This window comes from Pinus tabuliformis, chromosome 1_2, assembly GCF_031772625.1.
Source record: "Pinus tabuliformis cultivar Carrire ecotype Pingquan chromosome 1_2, CPIR1, whole genome shotgun sequence".
In the NCBI taxonomy this organism is placed as follows: domain Eukaryota; kingdom Viridiplantae; phylum Streptophyta; class Pinopsida; order Pinales; family Pinaceae; genus Pinus; species Pinus tabuliformis.
In genome coordinates, this window is record NC_142298.1 from 1,096,362,476 (window position 1) to 1,096,390,253 (window position 27,778).

General features: G+C 39.6%; 1 pseudogene; it reads left to right on the forward strand.

The window, feature by feature from the left end:
- The first annotated feature begins 1,697 nt into the window (after nt 1-1,697).
- On the forward strand, nt 1,698-27,417 carry LOC149209999 (uncharacterized protein At5g49945 pseudogene; annotated as a pseudogene).
- Nucleotides 27,418-27,778: the final 361 nt, after the last annotated feature.

The following is a 27,778-nucleotide window of genomic DNA, read 5'->3' on the forward strand; positions in this document are numbered from 1 at the left end:
ATTCCCATTGGAGATGCATACAAGGAAATAGTTATGCTTGTATTCTCAAACATATTATCATAATTTGTAATCTTACGCGTGTGTTACATGTGTGTTATATATTGTGATCATGAGTTATAATTGTGATTTTCTAGATTACTATCTTTAGCTAATCAAATCCACTTTCGTAAAGCATGAATAGGCCTAATGGTTAAGAGCATCTGTTTCCTCTTAAGAGGTCACACGTTCAAAAATCAGAAGGGTTTAGAGTAAGTATGCCTTCGTAGACATAATAATCAAATCGTTACATGGAGGTGAGTCTCTTGTCCCACAAACAAGGCGGTCTCATACACCAATTTGGTGTTTGGCTTGGCTATGATGATATAGATTCTGAAAAGGTTGTTACTAGAAGGAACAGTGTTGAGATGGGGGTCTGCTGAAACCAGTCGTATATCTAGAAGAATTTTGAAACCTGAAATGGTGGGTATGCATGCGGACTCAGATGGGACACTAGTTGACGAAAGAGAAGAATATGGAACACCTTCGTCTGCATACATTCATTCATCTGAAGATGTGAATTCTGATGGTGTGCAAGAAAATATGAGTGATTTTGAATATTTGTCTAAGACAATTTATATAAGTGATGTTTGCATCGTATCTTGAAATAAAAATTTTGATTTCCATATGGTGTTAAATCAGAAGTTATGAGTCATTTTTATGTTGTTTGATTATATGTCTTAATTATGATAATTTTTATCATTTAGAATATCTACAATGCAACATTAAATTAGAGATATAATGTATGTTTCATTCAATATACAAATAATGACATTTTGATCCATTTAATCATGTAATTTGCTCATAATGTCATGGTTTTTTAATTTTATCGTTGAAAAAATTCCAATTTCTTTTGTCTCTAGCATGTTATGGTTGAAAACTTGTTGAATTTATACTTAAGAAAGAAAAATGTTATTCTACCAAAAACATTAGTGTGTTTTTTCCTCATAAACAATTGTTTTTTTGCACATAAAAATTCGGTTTTACTAGCATTTTTTAAAAATGTTGAAAATTGACCCTAAAAAAAGAATCCTCGTTCTAGTATCAACACTTTTTTCATTTTCAAGGTTTTTTTTGCACGAAAATTTCATTTTCACTGCCATTTTTAAAGCATGTTCAAAATTGACCCTAAAAAAAAACCATCGTTCCAATATACACAATTTTTGTTTTTAGCACTGTTTTTGATGTTTTTTTGGGGTTTCTTGGGGAGAGTTTTCATTTTGAGTTTATAGTTCCCATTTCAAAGTTTACATTTTTTATTGTCTTTCCTGTCTTTTTTGACGCAATTTCATATGAGTTGTTTGGTCAAATGTGCAACACCCTAGGTGTTGTACACTTTTTTAAGGCCTTTTTGGAGGAATGGAAGCCACCAGTGGATTCAGAAGGACCAAGATATATGGGAAAACCATGTTTCCAACCCTAGAATGCAAAATTGTTAGGTGAGAAAGGCAAAAATCCACCTAAAAATCATGTTTCTTCCTCATTTCTGGACTAGGTGATGTGCGTTTGAGTAGTCTTGGAAGAATGGAGTTTCTGAAAGTCAAATCAAGACCATTTTAAAAACCAAGGGTAGTTTTGGAAACTAGACAGGATAAAATTGCCAATGAGCTATCTTGAGCTAAATTTGGGCATCAGGAATGTAGGTAAAAGTGAGATGGAACATGGCGCTCACATTTGACACTAGTGCTGCACGTTTGACAGTTGGCCCAGGTTTTCACTGTTTCTCTCCAAATTTGATTTTTACCTATGGGAAATCATTGTTTTACTGATGAAATTGATGTGGTTGATGTCATTATTACATTTTTACTATTAACTAGGGTAAGTACATTAGGTAAATGGCCTCCATGACTTGTAATGAATGGGTTTACTAAAGTTAGGGATGAGTCACTTTGACCACCCTACACTCTAGCTATTAGTTCAGTTTTTGTTGTAACTGCTCCTCCTCTCATGGATTCAACCCCTGAGGCTAGGATTAGTTCATTTGAGGCTTGTATCATGTAATTTCTAATCATTCTACAGGTTGGAATCTATTGGATGTTGTATTAGTGTTTCAGACTTTGCCATGAAATATATTGGATGAGTTGCAACTATTTGGGTGGGATTCCTGTGACATGGTATTTTGATATTGTTTCCTCTTTAGTTACATATGTATGAATGTTTTGTACCTTTCATGATCCATTCCACTTTAAATATGTTTGATTTTCAAGGCATGATAAGAAGAGTTCATCTTCTACGCTCTATTTTGGGAAAATCATCATAAATTGTTTCATTTCTTCAGTTTAAAAAGAATGCATGGTTTTCATGTTGTTTTTGGCACCTCACCAGTCTAAACCATTTCATCACTATACTACAAAGTGCTAAAATACTTTCCTACCTTGCCCCATCAGATGTCTACAATTATGATTTTGTTTTTCTCTGACCTAGTTCACTCTCTAACCTAATTCATTCATCCAGTGACTACACAAATCAAATCAAATCAAAACCCTAAGCCACTATATCTAGCCTAAAACCCTAATCCATCTAGCCCTCTTAGCTGTGATCCTTTGGAGAGGGCACTCTCTAGCTTGGTAGGGCTAGCTCCCAAGTCAAAAGATTCATCTGTGGTTACCTTAGTTGGACTCTTCCTCAGCCTTGGAGATTTGGAGGAGTGATAACACACACTTCCTCCACTCGGACTACATGATCCCATTGATCATGCATTGGAGGAGTCTTACATTGTAAGCACTCATTCACAGTGCAAGTTATCTTTGTTTCTTTCGTTTTCTTGCATGTCTAAGTCAGGAGTGTGTTTTTCCTTCAAAGTTTCACCTAGTGTCACACAACACCATGATAAGTTCACAGATTGTCTGTTATGCACATGCACTCACTTATGTCCTGTGGGCACTTTGAAACACAAAGTGTGGTTTTCTTCACTATTATATCTTTCTTGTATGCTGGTCTACATGACTGGGTTACTCGCAGACCAGGCCTTCACCAAGATGGGACTATCAATGCGCCAATGACTGCATTTGAAGTATCACTTCATGTGATCAGGCCCATGCACCGTTAGTGTGGGAGTAGGAGTAGTGTTTGCTTTCAGTTGTTTGCTTGCATGCTTGTTTTCTTTCATGCTTTGATTTCTTGTTTGTTTTCTTGCTTGTTTCCTTTACTTTCTTCGCTTTCATTTTTTCTTCTGCTATTTCTTTTCTTTGTTGATTGTTAGTTCGTTCACTTGTTTCATTCATAGGTTAGTTTTGCATGAAACCATGTGTAACTCATGAAACGAGTTGGGTAAAGTACAAGAGGGTTTGTACAACTATCACTACTTGGTTATTTGCCATCTTTCCTCTGTATGATGAACTTGTTACTCTTAGTCCATGATACATCGTAGGAAAATATGTACTCTTCGAATTGAACCTTGGTGTAAGCACAATGCTTGTGATCTAACTAGTGTCAGCATCTCAAATCAATTGTTTTTGGGTTAACCCTTGTCAGCTCAGTCAAATAGAGTAAGGTGAGGGGGAAAACCTTAATGTTGGGTGTGGAGTCTGATTATCTTCTATATTCAAAGGTATCGCCGCATTGGACCCCATTTCGTTGCCGCCCATAAAATATTCGCTGCAGGGAGGCTCCAGGGGGGGCGGCCGCGGCCTTTGGGAGCCCCCCCTGGTGGGGGGATCGGGGGCGGCGCCCCTAAAGCTAAGAATAGATGTAAAATTTCCTTGTAAAATGTTGCAATTTTGTAGTCAATCTGGCCCATTCATTAAGTGAATATTTGATGGTAAAAGTTATGTTTAATTTAGGGTTTTTTTCCCTAGAAGGCAACCCCTTGGTATATATGAGGGAACTGTATTGCATCTATGTATATCTGTATTATGAGTGAGGAAGAGAGAGGAGATTGAGAGCTAAGAGGGAGTTACAATGGATATGATGTAGGTTGTATCTCTTCAATTTGCTGGATAATATAAAAGGAAGGACTGGCTGTTTCTCCGTGGACGTAGCCCAAACTGGGTGAACCATGTATATCTATGTCTCTCTTGTTTTATGTGTTTTCTGTGTTTATATTTCTGAAATATTTTATGTGTTCCATTTCTCTATAATATATAATTTATTAACACTTAACAGGCATGTTAGAGATATAATAAACTACTTCTATCCTAGAACAACATCCTCTACTCTCAATTAGTCAGATCCCTCTTCCACCTCTAAAATGAATAAGTGCTATGCATAATGAAAATGAAAACTAAAAAAAATGAAAAGTAAAAAAAAATCAAAAATCAAAATGAATAAGGTAAAAGAAGAGAAAGGCTTCCTGCACAACGAGGTGATGCAAGTAACTCCACCGGGGTACTGACCAGGCTCGCTGGTAGTAGAGCCATGCTTGTGTTCCTATGTGACTCCACCGGGGTACTAACCAAGCTCGCTGGCAGTGGAGCCATGCTTCTTTTCCTATGTGACTCCACCGGGGTACTGTCTAGGCCTGCTAGCAGTGGAGCAACACCAGAGATGAAACTAAGACTCTGACGACTATATTGCTTGTTCACCTATATACCTCTCAACCCCAATCGAAACAACTATGTTTCCTTGGCTTGGAATGTGTGTCAATCCACCAAGAGTCTGGCAGATGCTACATCTTACGTCAAGCTACTGTGAAGCCAAGATGAGATAAGAATTGAAAAATACTTCTGGAGGTGTTACGCTCATTTTCACGAAAAAGGTCCATTCAGAGAGTTAGAGTTCTATCAGTGTGTCTCCAAGTGTTGTAGCAGCTACAACCACCCTCCAAAATTTTTCCTTAGCCTATTTTGGAGCCTCCCCTACCAACCTTACACAACACTTTGTCTTGCTTCATCAAGTACTCAAGCTTCAGTGTTTTTCTTATACAAAGTTAGCCTTTCGATCATAGTTGATCCATTCCACTGACAGCCTGCTTACCTAGACTTGGTCTAGCTGCAGTCCGAGTAGCTTCCCAATGAAATTTTCACATTTTTGGAGGGGAAATAGCCTACTGGGCTCCACGGTTGTGCAATTCTGCCAGCCAACCCTCTCAGTAGGATTTGCACAATTTTTCCCATCAACAGGTTATTCAGCCTAGGATTTGTGCAAATCCGAGTAGCAATCAACTGCTTTTCCCAAAACTTATGCAATCCCCTTGGGAAGTCAGCCTAGCTTACAATCAGGAATACACATTTTTCCCAAGCAATTGAGCACTGGCATGCATGGACAGTCTGGTTGACTAGTTCCACTCGGGACCGAGGAAACCTAACTTGTATGCATGCATGACTTGATCTTCTCGGAATAGTAAGAGACAAAATTCAAAAGGTATCCCATGATTTAGGGAGCTATTTTTAGTAGCCAGGGGTTACATGCAAAGTTATTTTAGAAGTTTCCCTCTAAGTCTCGCTTTTTCCTAGATTTGTGGCATGCATGTTTTGAGACCATACCTATTTATTCGACACATCAAAGCTCATTCATTCAACTTGATCTTAGAGCTATGAAATCCCACAACACATACAAGCCTCTTCGACACATCCAGCTAAGCTATTCATAGGTAAGTGGCCTCAACTTGTCATGTTTAGCATTTCTATTTATTTTTGTGTATTCACTTGTATGTGTTGTTTGCTTGATTTATTTGAACGCCTACTGTCGTTTACATATATTATAGCTTCTCCTAGCTCTGTTTCAATTTTCGTTGCTATCTCACTACTATCATATCCATGAAATTGTTTTGCACGGACGTTTGCCCGATCGGTGAATGACCTCACCCACATGCATGTTGATCTGTATCCCCAATATTCCATTCATGATTTGCATGCACTATTTATCACTTCTGCTATCACTTACTGTCGCCATGCATTTCATCAACTTACCTGCTTTCAGTTCCCCGTCGAAAAGTCGGGCTAACCTTGGCTCGATCTTTGCCTTCACCAAGGCTACATTATGCAATTTGGAGAAGGAAGGCTGACCTTCCTCTCCATATCTTTGCATTCTGACCCAGCATTGGTCTCTTGGACTAAATTTCACATTTCTGGAGGTCAGTCGCTACTTGGCCCAAAAATTTGCACAAATCGTCCCCTAGGCCAGCTGTCCCCCCTAGCTGGGATTGCACATTGTGCAATCCCAGCAGCCAACTACCCAACTGGATTGCGCATTTTGTAGGTTTAGCAGCCATTCCAGCCTCCCAGTCATTCTAGACTTCCTTTTCTGTAGTTCTAACAGCAACTCACTCAGCCTCCCAGTAAAATTTATTCAATCTTTCTCATCAGTTCCCCAGGTATGTGTTGTGTCCTTCCACAAATTTTCTTTGTTTTCACTGACATATTTCTTGCCATGCATGCTGCTTGTTTCCAGATATTTCAGGTGTATGTCTATCTCAATGGCTTGCAAGAGATCATTATCCTTGGACACTAATGGTGTTGCAGTTGGAACAACAGTTGAATAGGTGTCCTCTAGCATGCTGATCTACGAAGATACAAAGTTGTATCTAGACAAGGACATCAAACTCAAGTGGAAAGAGGTGAATGAAACATTCAAAGGTACTTATGGGGAAGACCTTGAAGACTATTAGGTGTACGTGAACATTCATAAGTCTAACCTGTACTAGATTGCATGCAGATAGCCCGCGTTCCCATGTGCATATATGATTCACTAGATCATCTCTCACACTGACCCTAAGACGATGACCATGAGAAGTGTCAGTGGGATGAATATTGCAACCTTCTGGGCACAAGACTATGATGAAATGTATCAGATGGACAAACCCATGACTGTTGTGACCCCTCTATTCAGCTTTCCCAATAGCAGAGGCCACTCCAGAGACATTATGAAGGATTGGGTAAAGGAGCCAAATCGTTTCAATATGACCTCTAATTGGATATATAAGACGAAGATATTGAGGAAGGCATACCAATACTTGGTCATATTCGCATGTCGACAGAGTGGCCAAGAAAGCACTGAGACCTTTCCTCAGAGTTGTGGGGTCGCACTGGACCAACTAGCTAGAGAAGGAAGACCATGCAACTAGTTCGGCATACTAGATGATTAGCTGAAGGAGTAAGTCACGAAGGCTCAACAGATGCCCAAAGGCATGCATTCGAGATTTACATGTTCGCCTATATTCTAGATGCAGTCTGTGCCTGACATGAGTTCTTGGGCTAAAAGTGGGCATGGTCACCAACGAAGACTGTTGTGAGCACATATTTCAAGCTATTCTCTGAGTGTAGCTCCAGAGGAGTGATCAAACGGCTGCCGACCATCTTTTCACCCCAATGTATAAGTTGATATTCGAACAAGATCCACCCTGCATGTTAGAAGAAGCGATGAAGGCATTGTTAGGCATTGCGGATTGGTATGCCTTACCAGACGACACGTTCATTGGAGTGTTCAGTGCGGAGAAGCCTTTGCATGTTCTGCCAAATTTTTCTTTGGACGTGCTTGTCATGCAAGAAGTAGTGTATCATATCTTAGCAGGATTAACATCTAGGCTACAGTGGAAGAAGAAGGCACCTTGGCCCACTCTTCCATTGTGGATTGGGTTATACGAGATCCAGAGCATTAAGGAAGTAGATGTCGAAGCTGAACATATGAAGAAGTACCCATTCAACCTCTGAAGCTTCAACCGGTATGACCCACATTACATTGTGAAGGATCACTGCATGAGAGTTCAGTTCAATTGGATCCGTGGGGCATGTCATTGGGCTGAGGAGGACTGATGGATGTATTGCTTCAGTTCCTCCAAACCCAATGAACATGTCAGTTTTGTCATAGAGTGGTTAGCACAGCAGCATGAAGTAGCATCACAGAGAACACTAGCAATAATAGTAGTAGGAGCAACAACAAAGGTAGCAGAACCAAGAGTGTGACAAAGGGAAGAGAAATATTGTCGATTGCATGGAGGAGGAACAAATATGCAAGTTTCGAGCAGATCCACTTGTAGAACAAATAGCTATGGATACTCAATATAAGAGGCAGCAACGCAACAAGTGAATTACGCGAAGGCAGAGAGATAAGAAGAGAATCGAAGAAGCAGAGAAGGAGTTGCATGGGCTGAGGTAGCAACTCCCGAAAGAAAAAGAGTTGTGCCAATAGAAGAGGGAAGCACAACAACAACAGATTCAGCAAGTGGCGCATCATGTGCAAACAGACGAAGCAGCACCCATACAAGTGGTTGATTCTTTTGAATAGCTGACATCAGGTGAATAGGGTGAACCCTCGCAGGGGCAAGACATTGCTGATGAGATAGAACAGGCTTTCAAATAGTTGGATGCAGACATGGAGCAACCAAAATTGGAACAGGAAACTCACCTCATGCCTCACCACAAAGAGGTCGAATCACCCACTGCAATGCATCCAGATGATGAGCAAGTCTTGGATGACCAAGGATGCATTGAGATCCTTGGTGGTCAACCGGAAGCAGAGATACATGACAACTCCTTTGATGAATCTTAACATAGAGTTTTGAACCCTGACAGAGTACCAACACTAGAAGACCAAACATCCACTGCGAAGTTAAAGAACAAGTGATCATGATCGATGTGCATAAGGACCCAGTTGTTGTGGCCGATGCAACTAGAGTGTATGTCGAAGCCACTAGCTTCAGCGTTCACATCCTCATAGCTAAGAATGAGAGAATGGTGAAGGAACTATAGGTGGCCAAGCAAGAAGGAGACTTGGTGACAATGTCTTCACGAGCTGAACTGAAGAAGGCAATACTAGAGGAAGTGTTGTCCTTGGACATGGTTATGTGAGCATCATACTCCAAGTTCAGTACCATGCATCAAGTAGTCGTTCAGCTTCATGGATGGAAACATCCATGTGTGCGAAGATCTCACATCTTGAAGAACATACATGTTGTCATTGATATCATGTGAGCATGGATGATGACGTATAAAGGAGCCCCACTTCGTTTTCTAAAGATGATGAAGGCCAATGTGATTGAGCTGCAAGCGTGTATCCAGAGTTAGATCTGGAACTATGAGGATCTACCGCAACTCATCACTTGCATAAAAGCTTCCCATGCATGAATATTCAAGAGCATGGAGTTTTTTGTGCACACATATGCGATTCCATCCCTTGGGACTCTCACCCAAGGGAAGACCAAGAAGTAGGTCCAACAGGAGCTTGACTTGTACTTCGATGAGTTGATGTGCGTCGCAACCAATCTAGACTTGGTTATCAGTCCAGACATCATGTGGAAGTATGTTACTGGTCCAGCCACATTGAGGGCAATGATGTGCATGCTTTCAGATGAGTTGGATGGAGGAGCCCAAGCAATGTACCTAGATGCCATGGAGGCAAGGTTCAGGTTCTAGATGGATGTCACAGTGAAACACATAGACACTATCAGAGACTACCAATCTTGGCACCAATATGTTATTATTGACTAGCATGATGATGTCGAGCAGTTGGACTTCTATAGTTTTCTAAGTCAGAGTGGTGTCTAGTTTGGTTTGTTCAAGCCATTGTTCACATGGGTTCATGTGCATTGTAATGTTGAGTCATGTCAAGTGTAAGTCAAGTCTCAAGAGTGAATGTAATAGTCATAGAGTAGGTGAAGAGTCATGAGGGTAGTTGAACGATCACAAAGGGCAATGTCAAGGGTCACCCCACCCTTTGCTATAAATAGTCCCTCATAACTCATTGTATAGGCTTTTGGTCAGCCAAGATTTTACTAAGACTATCTTGAAGAAGGCTTGGAATGAACTTTGACGTGCTTTGGCTTATCCACTGCATGGACCTAGTAGATCTCTTTGGAGGAGCAGATGGATGTGGCTATAACGTTCCTTTGATTTTTATGCATATGTCGTTATTGTAGTTGGAGTGCTCTGGTTGCCTTAATGATATATGTTGTTTAACTTATGTAATTCTATATGAACTGATTCGTATGCATTTATATGAATCTTGTTGTTAATGTGTTTCATATGTTATTAATGATGTCACTGTTCGTGTCGACTACTCTTCTAGACATCGGAGAGACCTCTCTCTAAAAATTGTTATATCAACTATCACACTCATCTCAGACTAATATGTGAGCATTGCTCGTGTTATCTAACCTTATATGTTGTAACTATTGCATCCGTGTCGACTACTCTGCCAGAAGTTGTGCATGTCCTTTGTGTTGAGTGTTCCTTGCCGATTTGGGACCAATCCCTTTCAACCTGGGACTCACCTTCACCTCCTTCCTCCTTCGAAGTGTTGGAACCTCTCATACACCTTCCTTAACTCACTGCATCATTCACACCCTTGCTGCTTTTAGAGTATCCTACTTGCCTCTGTGCGACATCACAGTCAAAAATTACCTTACGACCCACTACTGGGACTCCTATACCAAACAATTTGAGGTCTAATTGGGATTTCTTACTAGGGAGATCCCCTTGACATGTTGGTAGGTCCAACACTGTCAAGTCTTGTATAAGTGTTGTGTCAAGTTTTTCATCATATTTCCTAAGTGTCACATGCATAACATTGTTTTTACACTAACGGTCCTCGTTGCGGTGACCCTCTCCACCAGCTTCATTGTTCATTCATTTCACTGATTCTGGCATTGGTTTTGAATGAATGCATGATCATTCCCTCCTATCTACACCATCCATTACTTTGGATTTTGAATCTACTCATTTTCAAGTTGCCCTTGGGCAAATCTAGGCTACCTTGACTCAAATATTGCTTTCACTGGCATGCTCTATGCATTCTTGAACTTGAGGCTCTGCCTTGGCCCCAAAGATTTTGTATAGACATCCAGCCACTAACCGCCAGTTGTGCTCTACACTATTATGAAAGTCAGTGCCCATTCTTTCCCACTGGTATTGCATAACGTGCAATCCTAGCCAGTAGTCAAGCCAGAATGAACTGCACATTGTGTAGTTCTAGTCCACAGGAAACGTAGATGGACTGCGCTCTGTGTAGTTCCAGTCAGCAACAAGCTCACTAGCAGCTGGGACTAAGTAATGTGCCATTGCAACTAACATTTGTTGGCCTCTTGGAGTCACCACTGCACAATCTTACCCAACAATCCTTGAAGTGCATTGTGTTTAAACTGACATTTGCTTGTCGCTAGTGTCTGTTATGTGTCCAGGTACATTAGTTGTTGACCAATCTCTTAGCAGTACATGCATCATGATTTCCAAGAGGGTTGGATCGAAGGACACTATAGAGAGCAACATTGGAGACGTGATTGGGAAGGTGCCAATAAACTTGCATGTCTATGCAGGCACATAGTTGTTCATCGAGAAGGACATGAAGATCACATGTAAAGAAATATAGGACATATTTGCATTCACTTTCAAGGAAGATCTGGAATATCGCCAAGTCTATTTCAACATTCATAAGTTAGGCTTGTACAGGATTGAGTGCAAGTAGCCCACCTCCCCATGTGCGGATATCATTCACTCGGTTGTCTCACATACTAATCCCGAGATGATGACACTAAGCAGTGCTAGTGGAACACAACTTGACACCTTCAGGAAGGACAACTACCATCAGATGCATCACTTGTCGTAATCGGTGAACTACATGGATGCATTGTTCTTCACTCACAACAACAATGCAAAATCAAGAGATATCTTGAAGTGTTGGGTAAATGAGTCATCAAAGTTCAGGACAACACCCAAATAGGTGTACAAGATGATGTCACTCAAGAAGTCTTACAAACTCATAGTCATATTTGCATGTCACTTGTATGGTGAAGAGAAAATGGAGACCTTTCCACAAAGTTGGGTTGTTAGGTTGGATTAGTTGGCAAATGAAGAAAGGCATTTCAATTGGTCGGACATGTTGGCTCTTTAGCTAAAAGTGTATGTGTTGAATACTGAAAATCTACCTAAGGATGGACAAGCAAGATTCTATATGTTTGCATAATCTATGCCCAACAACAGTTCGCTTTCATGGGATGGACATGGACATCATCAAAGGAAGTTGTGAATGTTTATTACAAGTTTCTCTCTAAGTACAAATACCAAGGATTCATTACAAGGTTGTCTAGCCACACCCTGTTGTACATGATGATATTTGAATAGGACCCACCTGACATGTCCTAGGAAGTGATGTAAGTATTGCTCAACATTGCAAATTGGTATGCCTCACCTATTGGCACCTTCATTAGGATGTTTGGCACACATAAGGGTCCACATGAGTTATCGAGTTTTTCCACGTACAATTTGTTCATTTAAGAGGTTGCATACCACACCTTTATAGGGTTGTCAACAACACTCCATAGGAGGAAGAAGACACCATGGCCTACACTTCCTTTGCAGATTGGGTCGCACAAGATTCGTACCTTGAAAGATGCAGATGTCAAGGTCAAGGACTTGAAGAATTTCAGGTTCGACACCAAGAGTTTCAATCCGTATGATCCACACTACATATGCAAGAACCATTGTGTGAAGGTGTACATCCCATGGGTCCACTGGGCATGTCATTGGACAGAAGAAGATCCTTGGAGTTATTGCTATAACTCCTCTAGGCTCAATGAACTGGTAAGCATGGTTGTAGAATGGAAAGCAACACTCCAGGGAGCAACACCATAGGAAGCAACATCAATAGCTGCAATGAGCAACAAACCAACAAAAGACAAAGGTAAGAGGATGATTTCCAAGAACATAGAGGCTAAGCAAAGATACAAGTTCAAAGAAGATCCACTTGTTGAGAGAGTAGTTTTGGATACAGATGAAAAGAGGAGGTAGCGCCACATAAGAGTAACACAAAGAAAGGGGGAGAAGTAAAGATTGGAAGAGACAGAAATAAGATTACAGGAGATGAAAAAGAAGCTAAAAGCATAAAAAGAGCTCAGGAGGAGAGAGAGTGAAGAAACGAAGAAACATGAACGTGAAGAATGACAAGGCGCAATGACAGAGTAAACTACATAGATACAGATTAAGATAGCAGAGAAGCCAACAGATGAAGAAGAATGTGAGTAGGTGTAGGTTCGAGAACTCACTTAGTAGGTTGAGTAGTTGGTTGAGATAATAGACATGGAGATCAAACAGGAGCTGGAGGACTAAGACATCGATCTCATGTCGAGGGCATCCAAGGTCAAACTACAGTCCTCGCCACCTCTAGAACCACAACTAGTCCTAAGCGAGAAAGGAGAATTTATCCTCCTTGAAGTTGATCCAAAGACAGATGTGTACAATATGGAATTGGATGAGACACAACAGAGGATTGTACAGTCACAAAGAATGTAGCTCCTAGATAATCATACATCACCTATGCACACAGAAGAAAGGGTGATTGTGCCTGATTTTAGAAGACATCTAGTTTCCATGGCCGAGGCTTCCAAGGCTTATGTAGAAGCCACGACTTCAATGGTCAAGTTCTTGATAGCCGAGAATGATCAAATGGTGAAGGACTTGCAATAGATTAGGCAAAGAGAAGAGAAATCCATAGGATCTGCCATGAAAGGGATGAAGAAAACAATAGTGGTGGAAATATTAACTTTGGAGGCCACCATGAAGACAATGTATAGATTACTTTTCACCGTTCATAAAGCTTTTTTCCACTTATATGGATTTCAACAGTAGTGTGTGCAGATAGCGCAAACACTCAAAGAAATTCACAGTGATTTTGTGCACATGAAATTATGGACAATGAGGTAGAAGGGAGTCCCACTTTACTTGCACAAGAAGATGAAGCCACAGGCTGAGCTTGACAAAGCACAGATTGGAATGCAGATCCAGAATTATGAGCAGCTCCCTCCACTCATCACTAGAATTGAGGCTTCCTATGCATGGTTGTTCAGGAGTTTGGATGTCATACTGCGAATGCAAAAGATTCATTCCATTGGAACCATCCTCTAATCCATGAGGAAGAACCAAGTCATGCTAGGTATCGACAAGTACATAGAGTAGTTGATGCACATAGCCACTAGCGATGACATGCATCTCAACACAGAGAATATGAAAAGGTACATCAGTGGTCCAACCACACTCAGGAAAGTGCTACACAGGGTTGAGGATGAGCTAAACAAAGGTTTCAAAACCATATACCCGAACGCCATGGAGGTAAGGGTCCACTTTGACAAAGATGCCATCAAATAGTACGAGGACATAATAAATCAATACAAAGCTTCATATCAGTTTGTAACCGAATATCACTGCGAGGAGGTTACCAAGTTGGTCTTTCCCCAAGACCTCGAGTGATTTTGCTTGTTTTTTCAGGCTGATGCAAGTGTATTTTGTCCCACATGGGTATATGTCAGAATTGTATTATTGTTAAGGTATTGTAAGTGAAATTCCAAGTGTCATTAGTGGAATGTGAACAGTCATTATTTTAATTTGAAGAGTCATGAGGGTAGTCCAAGATTCAAAGGGAAATGTCAAGGGTCACCCCACCCTTTGTTATATATAGAACCTCATAACTTATAGTACAGGCTTTTGGGAGCCAAACGTTTGGCAATGCATTGCTTAGAGAATGCTTGGAGAGTATTGTGACGATCCTTGACTTCTCCACAGTGTAGAGCGAGTACATGTCTTTCGAGGAGCAGATAGCGTTGACTGTAATGTTTCACTATTGGGTCTAGTAGTTGTCAATCATGTATGCATGGATGGTACTTTCACTTTATATATACATAACAGAGCCAACGCGTCTTCATGCATATGTCTTTATTGTAGTTCGACTATTCTAGTTACTTTAGCAATGTATGTTGTTTAGTTATGCATTTGTGTATGAACTATTTTGTATACTATTGTATGAATCTTACTGAAGTCATGTTGTTAGTTTAACCTGTAACTTTGGATTGTGGAATATTTTTCTTTCCAGCTTGTGATGTCATTCCGCTCGTGTATTCCTTTCACGCTGTGTACTATAACAGGCTTCTAAGGGACACACTTCCTTTTCCCCCTTTGTGTGTTAGAACCCAGCATGCATCTCACCTGACGCACCACAAGGTCACACACTTGCTTCAGACAAATATATCACTCTTACCTCTATGCGCTATCGCAGTCAAGGCATAGATCTATTATCCATTACTGGGACTCCTACTCCAAACGTTTTAAGGTCTAGTTGGGAATTATTTCATGGGATATCCCCTAACATGTTGGCGGGTCCAACACCGTCAACATTTCTGGCTCTAGAAGGAGGGCTAGATGACAAGATGAGTCCTCAAAGTTTGTTTCGGATCTCTGCACATCTTTCATGACTTACATTACAATTCAACCTTCGACATGTCTATCTCACATATGTGATTTTGAAGTGTTAAATGCTCTCTATAATGACTTGTCACATAATACATATGATGGTAAAGGTGGACCAACCATTCTTAGTCATAGTGTTTCCTTCATGGGCTTCTTTGAAAGGAATGAAATCCATGAGGATCACATTTCCTGCTCGTTGTTCACATTCACGTTTCGAGGGAACACACTATAAGCGTGTGTCACATTTCCCATAGACTCCATCCACTCTTATGATCAGATGATCGAAGAGTTGCCTCATGCTTTCTATCATTATGATCTTAAAGCACTCAATAAAAATTTTACATGCAAGGTCGATTTGAGAAACTTCCCACCAAGTGTCACTTTTTCCTAGATTTGTGGAATGCATGTCATAAACCCCAAATGACACCCCATAACTCATTTTACACACTCAATATTGGAGTTGTGGCATTACCGAGGCATCTAGGAACCTTTGGCATAGTTGGGGCAACTTTTCTGGGTAATTTTTGTTTTTTTATGCATTTTCCCCCTTTTTCTATCACTTTTATTTCCTTGGCTTGTGTGATTGTTGTTTTGCATGTTTTATTGAACGAATGGAGCCTTATAGTTGTTTTTAACTTGCATAAGTGTTGTTTCAAGTTTTTCATTGCCTTTCCTAAGTGTCGAATGCATAACACTATTTTTTCACCTACGGTTGTCGTAGTGACGACTCTCACCACCAGCTTCATTGTTCGTCCATTTCACTGATTCCTACATTAGTTTTGATTTCATGGATGATCATTCACTCATGTATGCACCATCCATTGCTTTCAATTTTGAATCTACTTGTTTTCAAGTCACCCTTGGGCATATCTCAACTACCTTGGCTCATATCTTGTTGTCACTCGCATGCTCTATGCATTCCTAAACTTGAGGCTCTACCTTGGCTTCAAGAATTGTGTAGAGACTGCCTGTCAATGGCATCTAAATGTTCTCTGCGTTGTTCTTGGAGTTAGTGTCGAGTCTTGCCCACTGGGATTGTGTAATGCACAGTCCCAGCCAGCAGTCAAGCCAGACTGAACTAGGCATTACGTAGTTATGGTCCACAGTCATCCGAGCTAGACTACACTTTGTGCAGTTCCAGTCAGCAACAAGCTCACTCGTAGATGTGCCTACACAATGTGAAGTTTCAACTGATAGTCCCTAGCCTCCCGGAGTCCACAGCGTAATCTTGCCAAACAATCACCTTGTTTCTTGCATGATTGATCCTTGAAGTGCATTGTGTTTAAGCTGACATTTTCTTTCCATGAGTGTCTGTTCTATCTCAGCAGTATAGACATCATGGTTTCTAAGAGAGTTGGATCAAAGGACACTATAGAGAGCAGCACTGGAGACATGGTTGAACATGAGCCAAAAAACTTGCCCGTCTATGTAAACACACAATTGTTCTTAGAGAAGGACTTGAAGATCACATGGCAAGAAATAAAGGACATATTTGCAGGAACTTTCAAGGAAGATCTAGAAGATCATCAAGTCTATGTCAATATTTATAAGTCAGGCTTATAGAGGGTTTCATGTAGGTACCCCACATCCCCAGGTGAAAATATCATTCACTGGGTTGTCTCACATACTGATGTGAGACAATGACACTGAGAAGCGCCAGTGGAACATAGCTTGCCACCTTCAGGAAGGAAAACTATCATCAGATGTTTCAATTTTCCTATCCAGTGAACTACATGGTTGCATTGTTCTTCACTCCTAACGACATTGTGAACTCAAGAGATATCTTGAAGTGTTAGGTAAAAGAGCCATGAAAGTTAAGGACAACACCCAACTAGGTCTACAAGAAGAAGTCACTCATCAAGGCTTACCAACTCTTGGTCATATTCCCATGTTGCTTGTATGGTCAAGAAAGCACGGAGACCTTCCCATAGAGTTGGGTTGTTAGGTTGGATTAGTTGGAAAATGAAGGAAGGCCTTTCAACTAGTTGGACATGTTGTCTCTTCAGCTAAAAGTGCATGTGTCGAATACCCGGAATCCACCTACAAATGTACAAGCAAGATTTTATATGTCATCATACCTGCTTGGTGCAATATATTCCCAACTGTAGTTCCCTAGCATGGGTTGGACATGGACACCATTAGAGGAAGTTGTTAATGTTTATTGCAAGTTTCTCTGTAGGTAAAACTACCGAGCAGTCACGAAAAGGTTGTTTGACCACTTCATCACCCCGTTGTACACGATGATATTTGAAGATCACTGACCTTGCATGTCCCACGAAGCGATGCAGGCATTGTTCAACATTGCAGATTGCTATGCCTCACCCAATAGCAGCCTCATCAGGATGTTTGGCATGGAGAAGCCTCTGAATGAGATATTGAAGTTATTATCAGATAATTTGTTCATGCAAGAGGTTGCATACCACATCTCCACAGGAGGAAGAAGGCACCATGACCTACTCTTCCTTTGTAGATTGGGTTGTACAAGATTTGTACCTTGAAATATGTAGATGTCAAGATCAAGGACTTGAATAAGTTCAGGTTCGGCACCAAGAGCTTCAGTCTGCATTATCCACACTACATATGAAAGAACCACTATGTGACATTGTAATTCCCATGGATCCACAAGGCATGTCATTGGTTGAAGGAAGATCATTGGAGGTATTGGTATAACTCCTCTAGGCTCAATGAACCAGTCAGTATGGTTGTAGAATGGAATACAACACTCTAGGCAATAGTACCACACGAAGAAACAACAACAAAATAAGTGATCAACAAACCGATGTAAGAAAAAGGAAAGAGGAAGATTGTCTAGAGCGAAGAGGCTGAGAAAAGCTACAATTTCAAAGAAGACCGACTTGTTGAGATTGTATCTTTGGAGATAGATGAAAATAGGCGACAACGCGAGAGGAGAGTAGCACAAAGAAAGAGAGAGAAGCAAATATTGGAAGAGCCGAAAAGGATATTGTGGGAGATAGAGAAGAAGCTGAAAGAAGAACAAGAACTTAGGAGGAGAGAGAGTGAAGAAAGGAAGAAACAAGAATAGGAAGAAGGACAAGGTGCATTGACAAAGAAAACTCCATAGATATAGGTTGAGATAGAAGAACAACCAGAAAACGAAGAAGAATGTGAGTAGGTGTAGGTTTGAGAACTCGCTCAACAGGTTAAGCAGTTGGTTGAGGTAACATACATGGAGACAAAAGAGGAGCTAGAGGACCAATACATCAATCTCATGTCGAGGGCATCGGAGGTCGAACTATAGTCTTCGCCACCTCTAGAGCCACAACTAGTCTTGAGCAAGCAAGGAGAAGTTGTCCTCCTTGAAGATGATATAGAGATAAATGTGTGCAATTTGGCATTTGAAGAGACACAACATAGGATTATACAAGCACGAAGAAAGCATCTCGTGGATGATCATACATCACGTGTGCACACAGAAGAAAGGGTGATTCTACCCAATCTTAGAAGACATCTAGTTTCCATGGTCAAGGCTTCTAAGGCTTATGCAAAAGCCACAAGTTCAATGGTCAAGTTCTTGATAGATGAGAATGATCGAATGGTGAAGGACATGCAAGAGGCCAGGCAAAGAGTAGACCAGTTTGTAGGATCTATCATGACAGAGATGACGAAAGAAATATTGGTGGAGATATCAACTTTGGAGGCCACCATGCGGAAAATGTATAGAATATTTTCCACCATGCATAGAGCGGTTGTCCATTTATATGGATTTCAGTAGCAGTGCATGTATATAACCCAAAAAATCAAAGACATTCACATTGATATTGCACACATGCAAGAATAGACAATGAGGTAGAAGGGAGCCTCGCTTTACTTGCACAAGTAGATGAAGCCATAGTTTGAGCTTGACAAAGCATGGATTTAGATGCAGATCCAAAATTATGAGTAGCTCCCTCCACTCATCACTAGCATTGAGGCTTTCTATGCATGGTTGTTTAGGAGTATGGATGTCATAGTGCGTACGCACAAGATCCCTTCCATAAGAACCCTCACTCAGGCCATGAGGGAGAACCAATTCATGCTAGATGTCGAGAAGTACATAGAGCAGTTGATGTGCATAGCCACCAACAATGACATGTAGCTCAATGTAGAAATTTCACTTTAGAGGAAGTTGTTAATGTTTATTGCAAGTTTCACTCTAGGTAAAACTACCAAGGAGTCATGACAAGGTTGTTTGACCACTTCATCACCCCGTTGTACATGATGATATTTGAAGATGACTGACCTTGCATGTCCCACAAAGCGATGCAGTGTTCATCATTGTAGATTGCTATGCCTCACCCAATAGCGGCTTCATCAGGATGTTTGGCATGGAGAAGCCTCTGAATGAGATATCGAAGTTATTATCAGATAATTTTTTCATGTAAGAGGTTGCATACCACATCTCCACAAGAGGAAGAAGGCACCATGACGTACTCTTCCTTTGCAGATTGGGTTGTACAAGGTCTATACCTTGAAATGTGTAGATGTCGAGATCGAGGACTTGAATAAGTTCAGGTTTGGCACCAAGAGTTTCAATCTGTATGATCCGCACTACATATGAAAGAACCACTATGTGAAGCTGTAATTCCCATGGATCCACGGGGCATGTCACTGGCCAAAGGAAGATCCTTGGAGGTATTGGTATAATCCTCTAGGCTCAATGAACCAGTGAGTATGGTTGTAGAATGGACTAAAACACTCTAGGCAACATCACCACACGAAGCAACAACAACAACATAAGTGATCAACAAATCGATGCAAGAAAAAGGAAAGAGGAAGATTGTCTAGAGCGGAGAGGATGAGAAAAGCTACAATTTCAAAGAAGACCCACTTGTTGATAGTGTATCTTTGGAGATAGATGAAACTAGGCGACAACGCGACAGGAGAGTAGCACAAAGAAAGAGGGAGAAGCAAATATTGGAAGGGCCGAAAAGGAGATTGAAGGAGATAGAGAAGAATCTGAAAGAGGAACAAGAACTTAGGAGGAGAGACAGTGAAGAAAGGAAGAAACAAGAACAGGAAGAAGGACAAGGTGCATTGAGAAAGAAAACTCCATAGATACAGGTTGAGATAGTAGAACAACCAGCAAATGAAGAATAAGGTGAGCAGGTGTAGGTTTGAGAACTCGCTCAACAGGTTGAGTAGTTGGTTGAGGTAACATACATGGAGACGGAACAGGAGCTAGAGGACCAATACATCAATCTCATGTCGAGGGCATCGGAGGTCGAACTATAGTCTTCGCCACCTCCAAAGCCACAGCGAGTCCTCAATGAGCAAGGAGAGGTTTTCCTCCTTGAAGATGATCTAGAGATAGATGTGTGCAATTTGGCATTTGAAGAGACACAACATAGGATTGTATGAGCACGAAGAAAGCGGCTCCTGGATGATCATACATCACATGGGCACATAGAAGAAAGGGTGATTGTACCCAATCTTAGAAGACATTTAGTTTCCATGGTTGAGGTTTCTAAGGCTTATGCAGAAGCAACAAGTTCAATGGTCAAGTTCTTGATAGATGAGAATGATCGAATGGCGAAGGAATTACAAGAGGCTAGGCAAAGAGTAGAGCAGTTTGTAGGATCTATCATGATAGTGATGAAGAAAGAAATAGTGGTGGAGATATAAACTTTGGAGGCCACTATGCAGAAAATGTATAGAATATTTTTCACCATGCACAAAGTGATTGTCCATTTATATGGATTTCAGAAGCAGTGCATGCATACAACCCAAAAAATCAAAGACATTCACATTGTTATTGTGCATATGCAACAATAGACAATGAGGTAGAAGGAAGCCCCGCTTTACTTGCACAAGAAGATGAAGCCATAGGTTGAGCTTGACAAAGCATGGATTCAGATACAGATCCAGAATAATGAGTAGCTCCCTCTACCCATCACTAGCATTGAGGCTTCCTATGCATGGTTGTTTAGGAGTATGGATGTCATAGTGCGAACGCACAAGATCCATTCCATAAGAACCCTCACTCAGGCCATGAGGAAGAACCAATTCATGCTAGATGTCGACAAATACATAGAGCAGTTGATGCACGTAGCCACCAACGATGAGATGTAGCTCAGTGCAGGAAAAGTGAAAAGGTACATCGGTGGTCCAGCCACACTCAGGACAATGTTGTGCATGCTTGAGGATGAGTTGGAGAGAGGTTTTAGAACCATATACCCAGAAGCCATGGAGGCAAGGGTTTACTTTGACAAAGATGCCATCAAACAGTATGGGGCCACAATAGAGTAGTGCCATGTTTGGTATTAGTTCGTCACTGAAAAATCACTGCGAGGGGGTTACCGTGTTGGTCTTTCCCTAAGACCCAGAGTGATGTTGTTTATCTTGCCAAGCTAACTCAAGCCTATTTTGGCCCACATGGGTGTATGTGGAAATTGTATTATTGTGAATGTATTGTAAGTTAAATTCCAAGTGTAATTAGTGGAATGTGAAAAATCATTTTTGTAATGTGAAGAGTCATGACGGTAGTCCAAGAGTCAAAGGGGAATGTCAAGGGTCACCCCACCCGTTTCTTTATATAGAACCTAATAACTCATAGTACAGTATTTTGGGAGCCAAGATTTTGGCTAGGCATTGCTTAGAGAAGGCATGGAGAGTATTGTGATGAGCTTTGGATTCTCCACAATGTAGAGAAAGTACATCTCTTTGGAGGAGAAGGAGGTGTTGAATGAAATGTTCCACTATTGGGGCTAGTGGCTATCAATGTTGTATGTATGGATGGAACTTTCACTTTATATATATATATATAACAGACACAACACATCTTCATGCATATGTTGTTATTGTAGTTCGACTACTCTGGTTACTTTAGCAATGTATGTTGTTTAACTTATGCATTTGTGTATGAACTATTTTGTATACAATTGTGTCAATCTTGTTGAAGTCATGTTGTTGGTTTAACCTGTCACTTTGGATTATGGACTATTCTACTTTCTAGCTTGTGATGTCATTAAGCTTGTGTGTTCCTTTCAGGTAGCGTAATATTACAGGCTTCTAAGGGACACACTTGTCCCCCCCGTGTGTTAGATCCACCCATGCATCTCACTTGACTCTTTGTAAGGTCACACACTTTCTTCCGACAAAGATATCACACTTACCTATGCATGTTATCACATTCAAGGAATACCTTTACTACCCACTACTCTGACTCCTACTCGAGACGGTCTAAGGTTTAGTTACGACTTCTTACTGGGGAGATCCCTTGATAGGTTGGTGGGTCTAGCACCATCAACATATACTAAGAAAATGGCTACACATGACTTCATTTTCTAATAAGGAAAATACAGTTATTGTATTCATGGATAACCACATGTTATTAATATGGGCGAATAATAATGAATGACCTCTTGTTAATTGTGTGGTAATGCACATTGTAGACATGGGTTTCTATAATTATACCTATAAGTACAAAAGAATGACATTACCACATTTTTTAAATGGCCTTTACAAGTAATATAATTAAATAAGGACTAGTTTTAGTTGGCAAAAACTATGAGTTATGATCTACGAGAGTGAACAAATTCTTGTAGATACAAGGAATTTGTTGGCAACGAGTAGGAAATGGCTTAAAAGAGGTAGATAAAATAAAGAGTCTAAGCCACACCTAATGTCCATAAAAAGAAACTTACAAAGATAAGGAATAAGCATAATAATGACATGTTTTGGATCCAGAGTTTAGAATATGACTAAATTTTTCCCAAAATAATGAGAACATTTAACACAAAGAATGTTTTGGATATTTTTGATTTAGCATATTAGGGTAACGACAAAGTGAACAATATGAAGCTTCAAACCCTTAGCAGAGAGGTTCGAATATTGAATATGGAGGAGGTAGAGAACATCGACATTTTAACGAATTGAGTGATAAGGGTCGTGAATAAAATAAGAACTCATGGAGAGCTCATTAAAGATTGAAAAGTTGTAGAAAAATGTCTTGAGATTCTACCTTATAAGTATGATATGGTTGTCATTACTAAGGGCAAATCTAAATATATGCCTAAAGTAAACATACAAAAAGTGTTGTAATCGTGAATTGACATGGAAAAGGATTGTATAGAACATTCTTTTAATAGCTAGGCATCCGTTGGTCAATGTAGATGCAATGAAAAAACAGATAAAGGTAAAAAAGATAGAGATAATAGTGAAATATAAGGAAGAACTATAGAAGAATAGTCAAAACAATTAGAATGCTTAAAATATCTCTAAATGAGAGGGACAGAGGAAGAAGATGGATGGATAAGTTTGAGGTACAATTTTATTAATGAAACAAGTATGCAAACTATGAAAATGAATGCAGAAAGAAATATTTATATTTAAACAAGTCAAGAGAAAATGTCTGCAACACTAAGGATGAGACATTCAATTCAATATTAATATAATTTAAAATAATTAAAAGAAGTTCAAAAAAGGCACATTTTATTGCTAGGTTTTGGTTGCAACAATTACAATATAGGTAAGAAGAAGTTATTTTTTAGTATTAATAACCAATTACTTTAGAAGATGGTTATCATGTCAAGCCCATGGGAAAGGGGTTATTTTTGTCATAACTAAGAAAATTTGAAATAAAGATATTTGTGACTTCTTTTATGTATCCCGCATTAAACATAGTCCATTGACTATTGCATAGTTTACTCAAATGGTTATTTATGATTTTAGTTTCAAAGACTCCATGTCCAAAATCATAAATAAGTCAGGTAATCGAGAACTTATTGGAAAGATCCAAATGAAAAAGAATAAGATCCAAATGAGTAAGAATAGAATGTTCCGATTGAATCTAAAAATTGTTATCATGTCTCATTCATATAAAAAAAAAATTAATACTAGATCAGAGTTGGTTGCATCATCATGGGTATAATAAGTACTTTTAAAAATTCTTAATATCTTATCAAAAATCTCAATGGTTAAGGAATTTTTCCATATTGAATGATTAAATAAACATTGTTTATGGTTAAGAGATTTTTTCATATTGAAAAATTAAATGAACAATTGTGAACGTTTCATTCTTAGGAAGCAAAGAGACAAGTTTTATATGAACCGTGAATGGGTAAAATTGCGAGGTACCTTGAACGAGAAATATTCACTTCCATAAAGAACAAATATATTAAATGCAACGGTCCATGTCATTTTCGACACTGCAATGACCGTACTATATTATAAGCAGCTGGCAGTGAAATATCGATAGTAATAGAATACAATATTTAAGGAAAAAGTTATATTTCATATATACGTCTATATCTTATTTCATATTCCGATTTGAACTGTTAATGCCACAATAATTTGTATACTAGCGCAGCAAATAAAGCCTAGAAATCGCATGCATGTTCGACAAGTAATATAATGGTTTATCAGAAGTGTTAGTTGTTAGATTTTTGTTTACAATGTTATCTGCCTGTCAATTCGATGGATTCGTTGGCATTAAGAAAATATATTTTCTATCAGGGATTGTTTTTGGTTATGTCAATAGCAGCAAAGCTGTCTAGATGGATATGGACGTTGCTCCTTAGCCTAAGGAATTACTAATTTCATATATGCACAGCTTCATTCACAGCCTTTGGACTTGTATGTATTTTTTTTCTTTTTCTATCAGGATAGTGGATGATGGATGGAGACTATACAATGGATTATTGTTATTTCCCAAGATAATTGATAGGTTTGGTTGGCTTTATAGATTGTTTTTGGTTATGTCAATAGCAGCAAAGCTGTCTAGATGGATATGGACATTGCTCCTTAGCCTAAGGAATTACTAATTTCATATATGCACAGCTTCATTCACAGCCTTTGGACTTGTATGTATTTTTTTTCTTTTTCTATCAGGATAGTGGATGATGGATGGAGACTATACAATGGATTATTGTTATTTCTCAAGATAATTGATAGGTTTGGTTGGCTTTATAAATGTTATGGTTATTATCCATAAATTTTTTAATCAATTTTATATTTTATTTATTGTAGTAATGAGTTTAAAGCAACGAATCATAGATGCAGAAAGATAATTTATATTTGAGTTATTTACCACTAAAATTTATTTGTGTGTTTTTTTTAAGTAATAGAACACTTCCAATCCGCCTCAGTGATGTAGTGAACGAAAATTTGTATTATCATTTGCTTCTGAATCTCTACAATGCTTAGTGTAGAGAGGAGAAACGGAAATGTTAGAGAGAGCATGGAAAAATGTTAGACAGAGTATTTTCGTGACAAGTAGAACTTAGTCAGGAAAATTTTTCCTTCATATTCGTGCTTCAAATCTTCCAGGTACGAATTTTCAATGTCCCCCTTAAAAGGGTTGTTCCCATTCCATTCTGGAAGAAGTCAAAACGGTCTATGTTTCTTTGCCCAAATCTTAGTTTAGAGAGTGGTTTCATATTGAATAGGATTCAAAAGCTTATAACCTTCTTGTTAAATATTGTTAGATTCATTATAATTGCATTTAGAACAGATTATTCCATTCGGGAAGATGAAAAAAACTAATTGTATCTTTCTAAAAAATCTAAAATTAATAAAATTCAAAAGTTTATAACCTTCTCTTTGAAAATTGATACATTCTTTACCACAGTCACACTTGCCCAGGGAAGACACAAGGAGAATCTTTCCCTCCCAATTTCTAATGGCAGCGTCATAGATGCCAAACTCATTATTAGACCTTTAAGAGACTAGTTGTATCTGAAGCCCATTCTTGAAAACAAGCAGTCCACTTTCTGACAAAATCCATATTTTCAGACAAATGGAATAGCTCCTTTTTTGTACTCTATATTGCTGGCAATTGTACAACTTTTTACATGACATGGTCTTCAGAATTTTGTGAAATATGTCAGAATATACTTAAGACATCCGATACCTTTAAGAGTATCGCCTAGGTTGGAGGGAGGGATATTTCCGACAAAACAATGACCTACACGAAATAGGGGGGCCCTGGAGTAGCGCTAAACAATAAGGACTACGGATAAATAGGTAGGGGTGCGCGACGTCCTACCAGCAAAAGCGTTGGGCGTACTTAGCCAAACCAAAAAGCGATGTGTACCCAGCTATACATGGGAAGAGGTGGTTTCAGGGTACTTCATAAGGCAAGGGCTAACCAGCCTGCCATAGGGCATTAAATGCCCAGGAATATGCATGCTTTATAACAAAATAACACCTAGTCTTTACTTTTAATTTATGTAGCCACCAAGGACTGTGTGTTATTTTGTTATAGAGCATGCATATACCTGGGCATTTAATGCCCTATGGCAGGCTGGTTAGCCCTTGCCTAATGGAACGAACGTTCAGGGAAAGAGGGTAGTACACAAAAATTATTTACTACTTTAATTTGACTTGAAACCATCGCATAGATTATAAGAGCTGAGGATTATCTCGAAAGCTATACAGATTTATCAAACTTATTAGTGTAGTTTAGATTTATTATTAGTTTATTTAGCCGATAAGTCTTTTTATGCATCAACAATTGTCAACACTTTTACTCTGCGTCGTTCGATCAAGTGAGACACTTTCAACCGTTGATTTGAAGTGTCATCTGGCAAGCATGCACTATACTTCGAATGCTTTTTCCAAATATCGGTTGAGTTGCCTTCTTTTCACCTCCGAGTTATGCGGTGCATTGAACCTGGCCCTATTACGCAAAAACTATGATCCCTTGAAGGCCCTCAGTGTTACTACATAGAGTTCCTTTGTGTCACTTTCCTGATCGCCTTTGTTGTCCATTACTTCGTGGGCCGACGGCAAAACGAGCAAATCACCTTAGCCTGGGCAACGTAATTTGCAATGAAGGACGGGGTCTTTGAGAAAAATTTTAGTTTATTAGGTACCGGGGATGGAAACGATACTCCCTTGCTGCTGAAAGAAGGACAGAATGTCTTCAAGTTTTATGCCAGCGGGCGCCGATATTGCCAGGGCTTGTTGGCGACCATGGAGCTTTAGAGCAGGCATGATTTGATCTCGAGAATGTATAATTCTATAGTGCCTTGTAGGGATGAGGTCAATATTGAGGTTTATGTGAATGAGGATGGTATGGATGCTGTCGTATTTGCGCTGGCCAGGAAGAAGGCTGCCAAGAGTATGCACAAGGATACCAGGGATCTCCAACAGTGTGCCAGCTTGCTTACGCCGCCTTCGAACCAGAAGTGGCTCAGCAAGGAGCTCATTGCAATTTCTGAGTCGCAGATCCTGTTTTCTTTCCCCTCATTTTGGTTTAAATTCTGCTTCTTTGTTTTGAGCGATGCCGAACAAACCATCTTTGATGTCAAGAGACTCATTGGGAGAAAGTAAGTACTCTGATCTCTGATTTTCCCATTCATTAGACAATTATATTTATTGCAAGTCCAATTCTTGCCTTGATATTGAACCCACAAGGATGCCAATCATGAAATTGGCATGTTAAGTTAGGGGTCGAGCAACATTCTAGTTGGGGTCAGATCAGGATTTGATTTCTGCCCTATCCAAACTTCAAGAAAATCATTTCAAACTTTTACTTGATGAGCACAATTAAATGAAAACATTTGTTTTATATAGGTTTGAAGGCAAAGAAGTTCAGAGGGATATGAAACTGGTACCATACAAGATTGTGAACAAAGATGGGAAACCTTATATTCAAGTTCAGGTACGAGATGGAGAGACAAAGGTATTTAGCC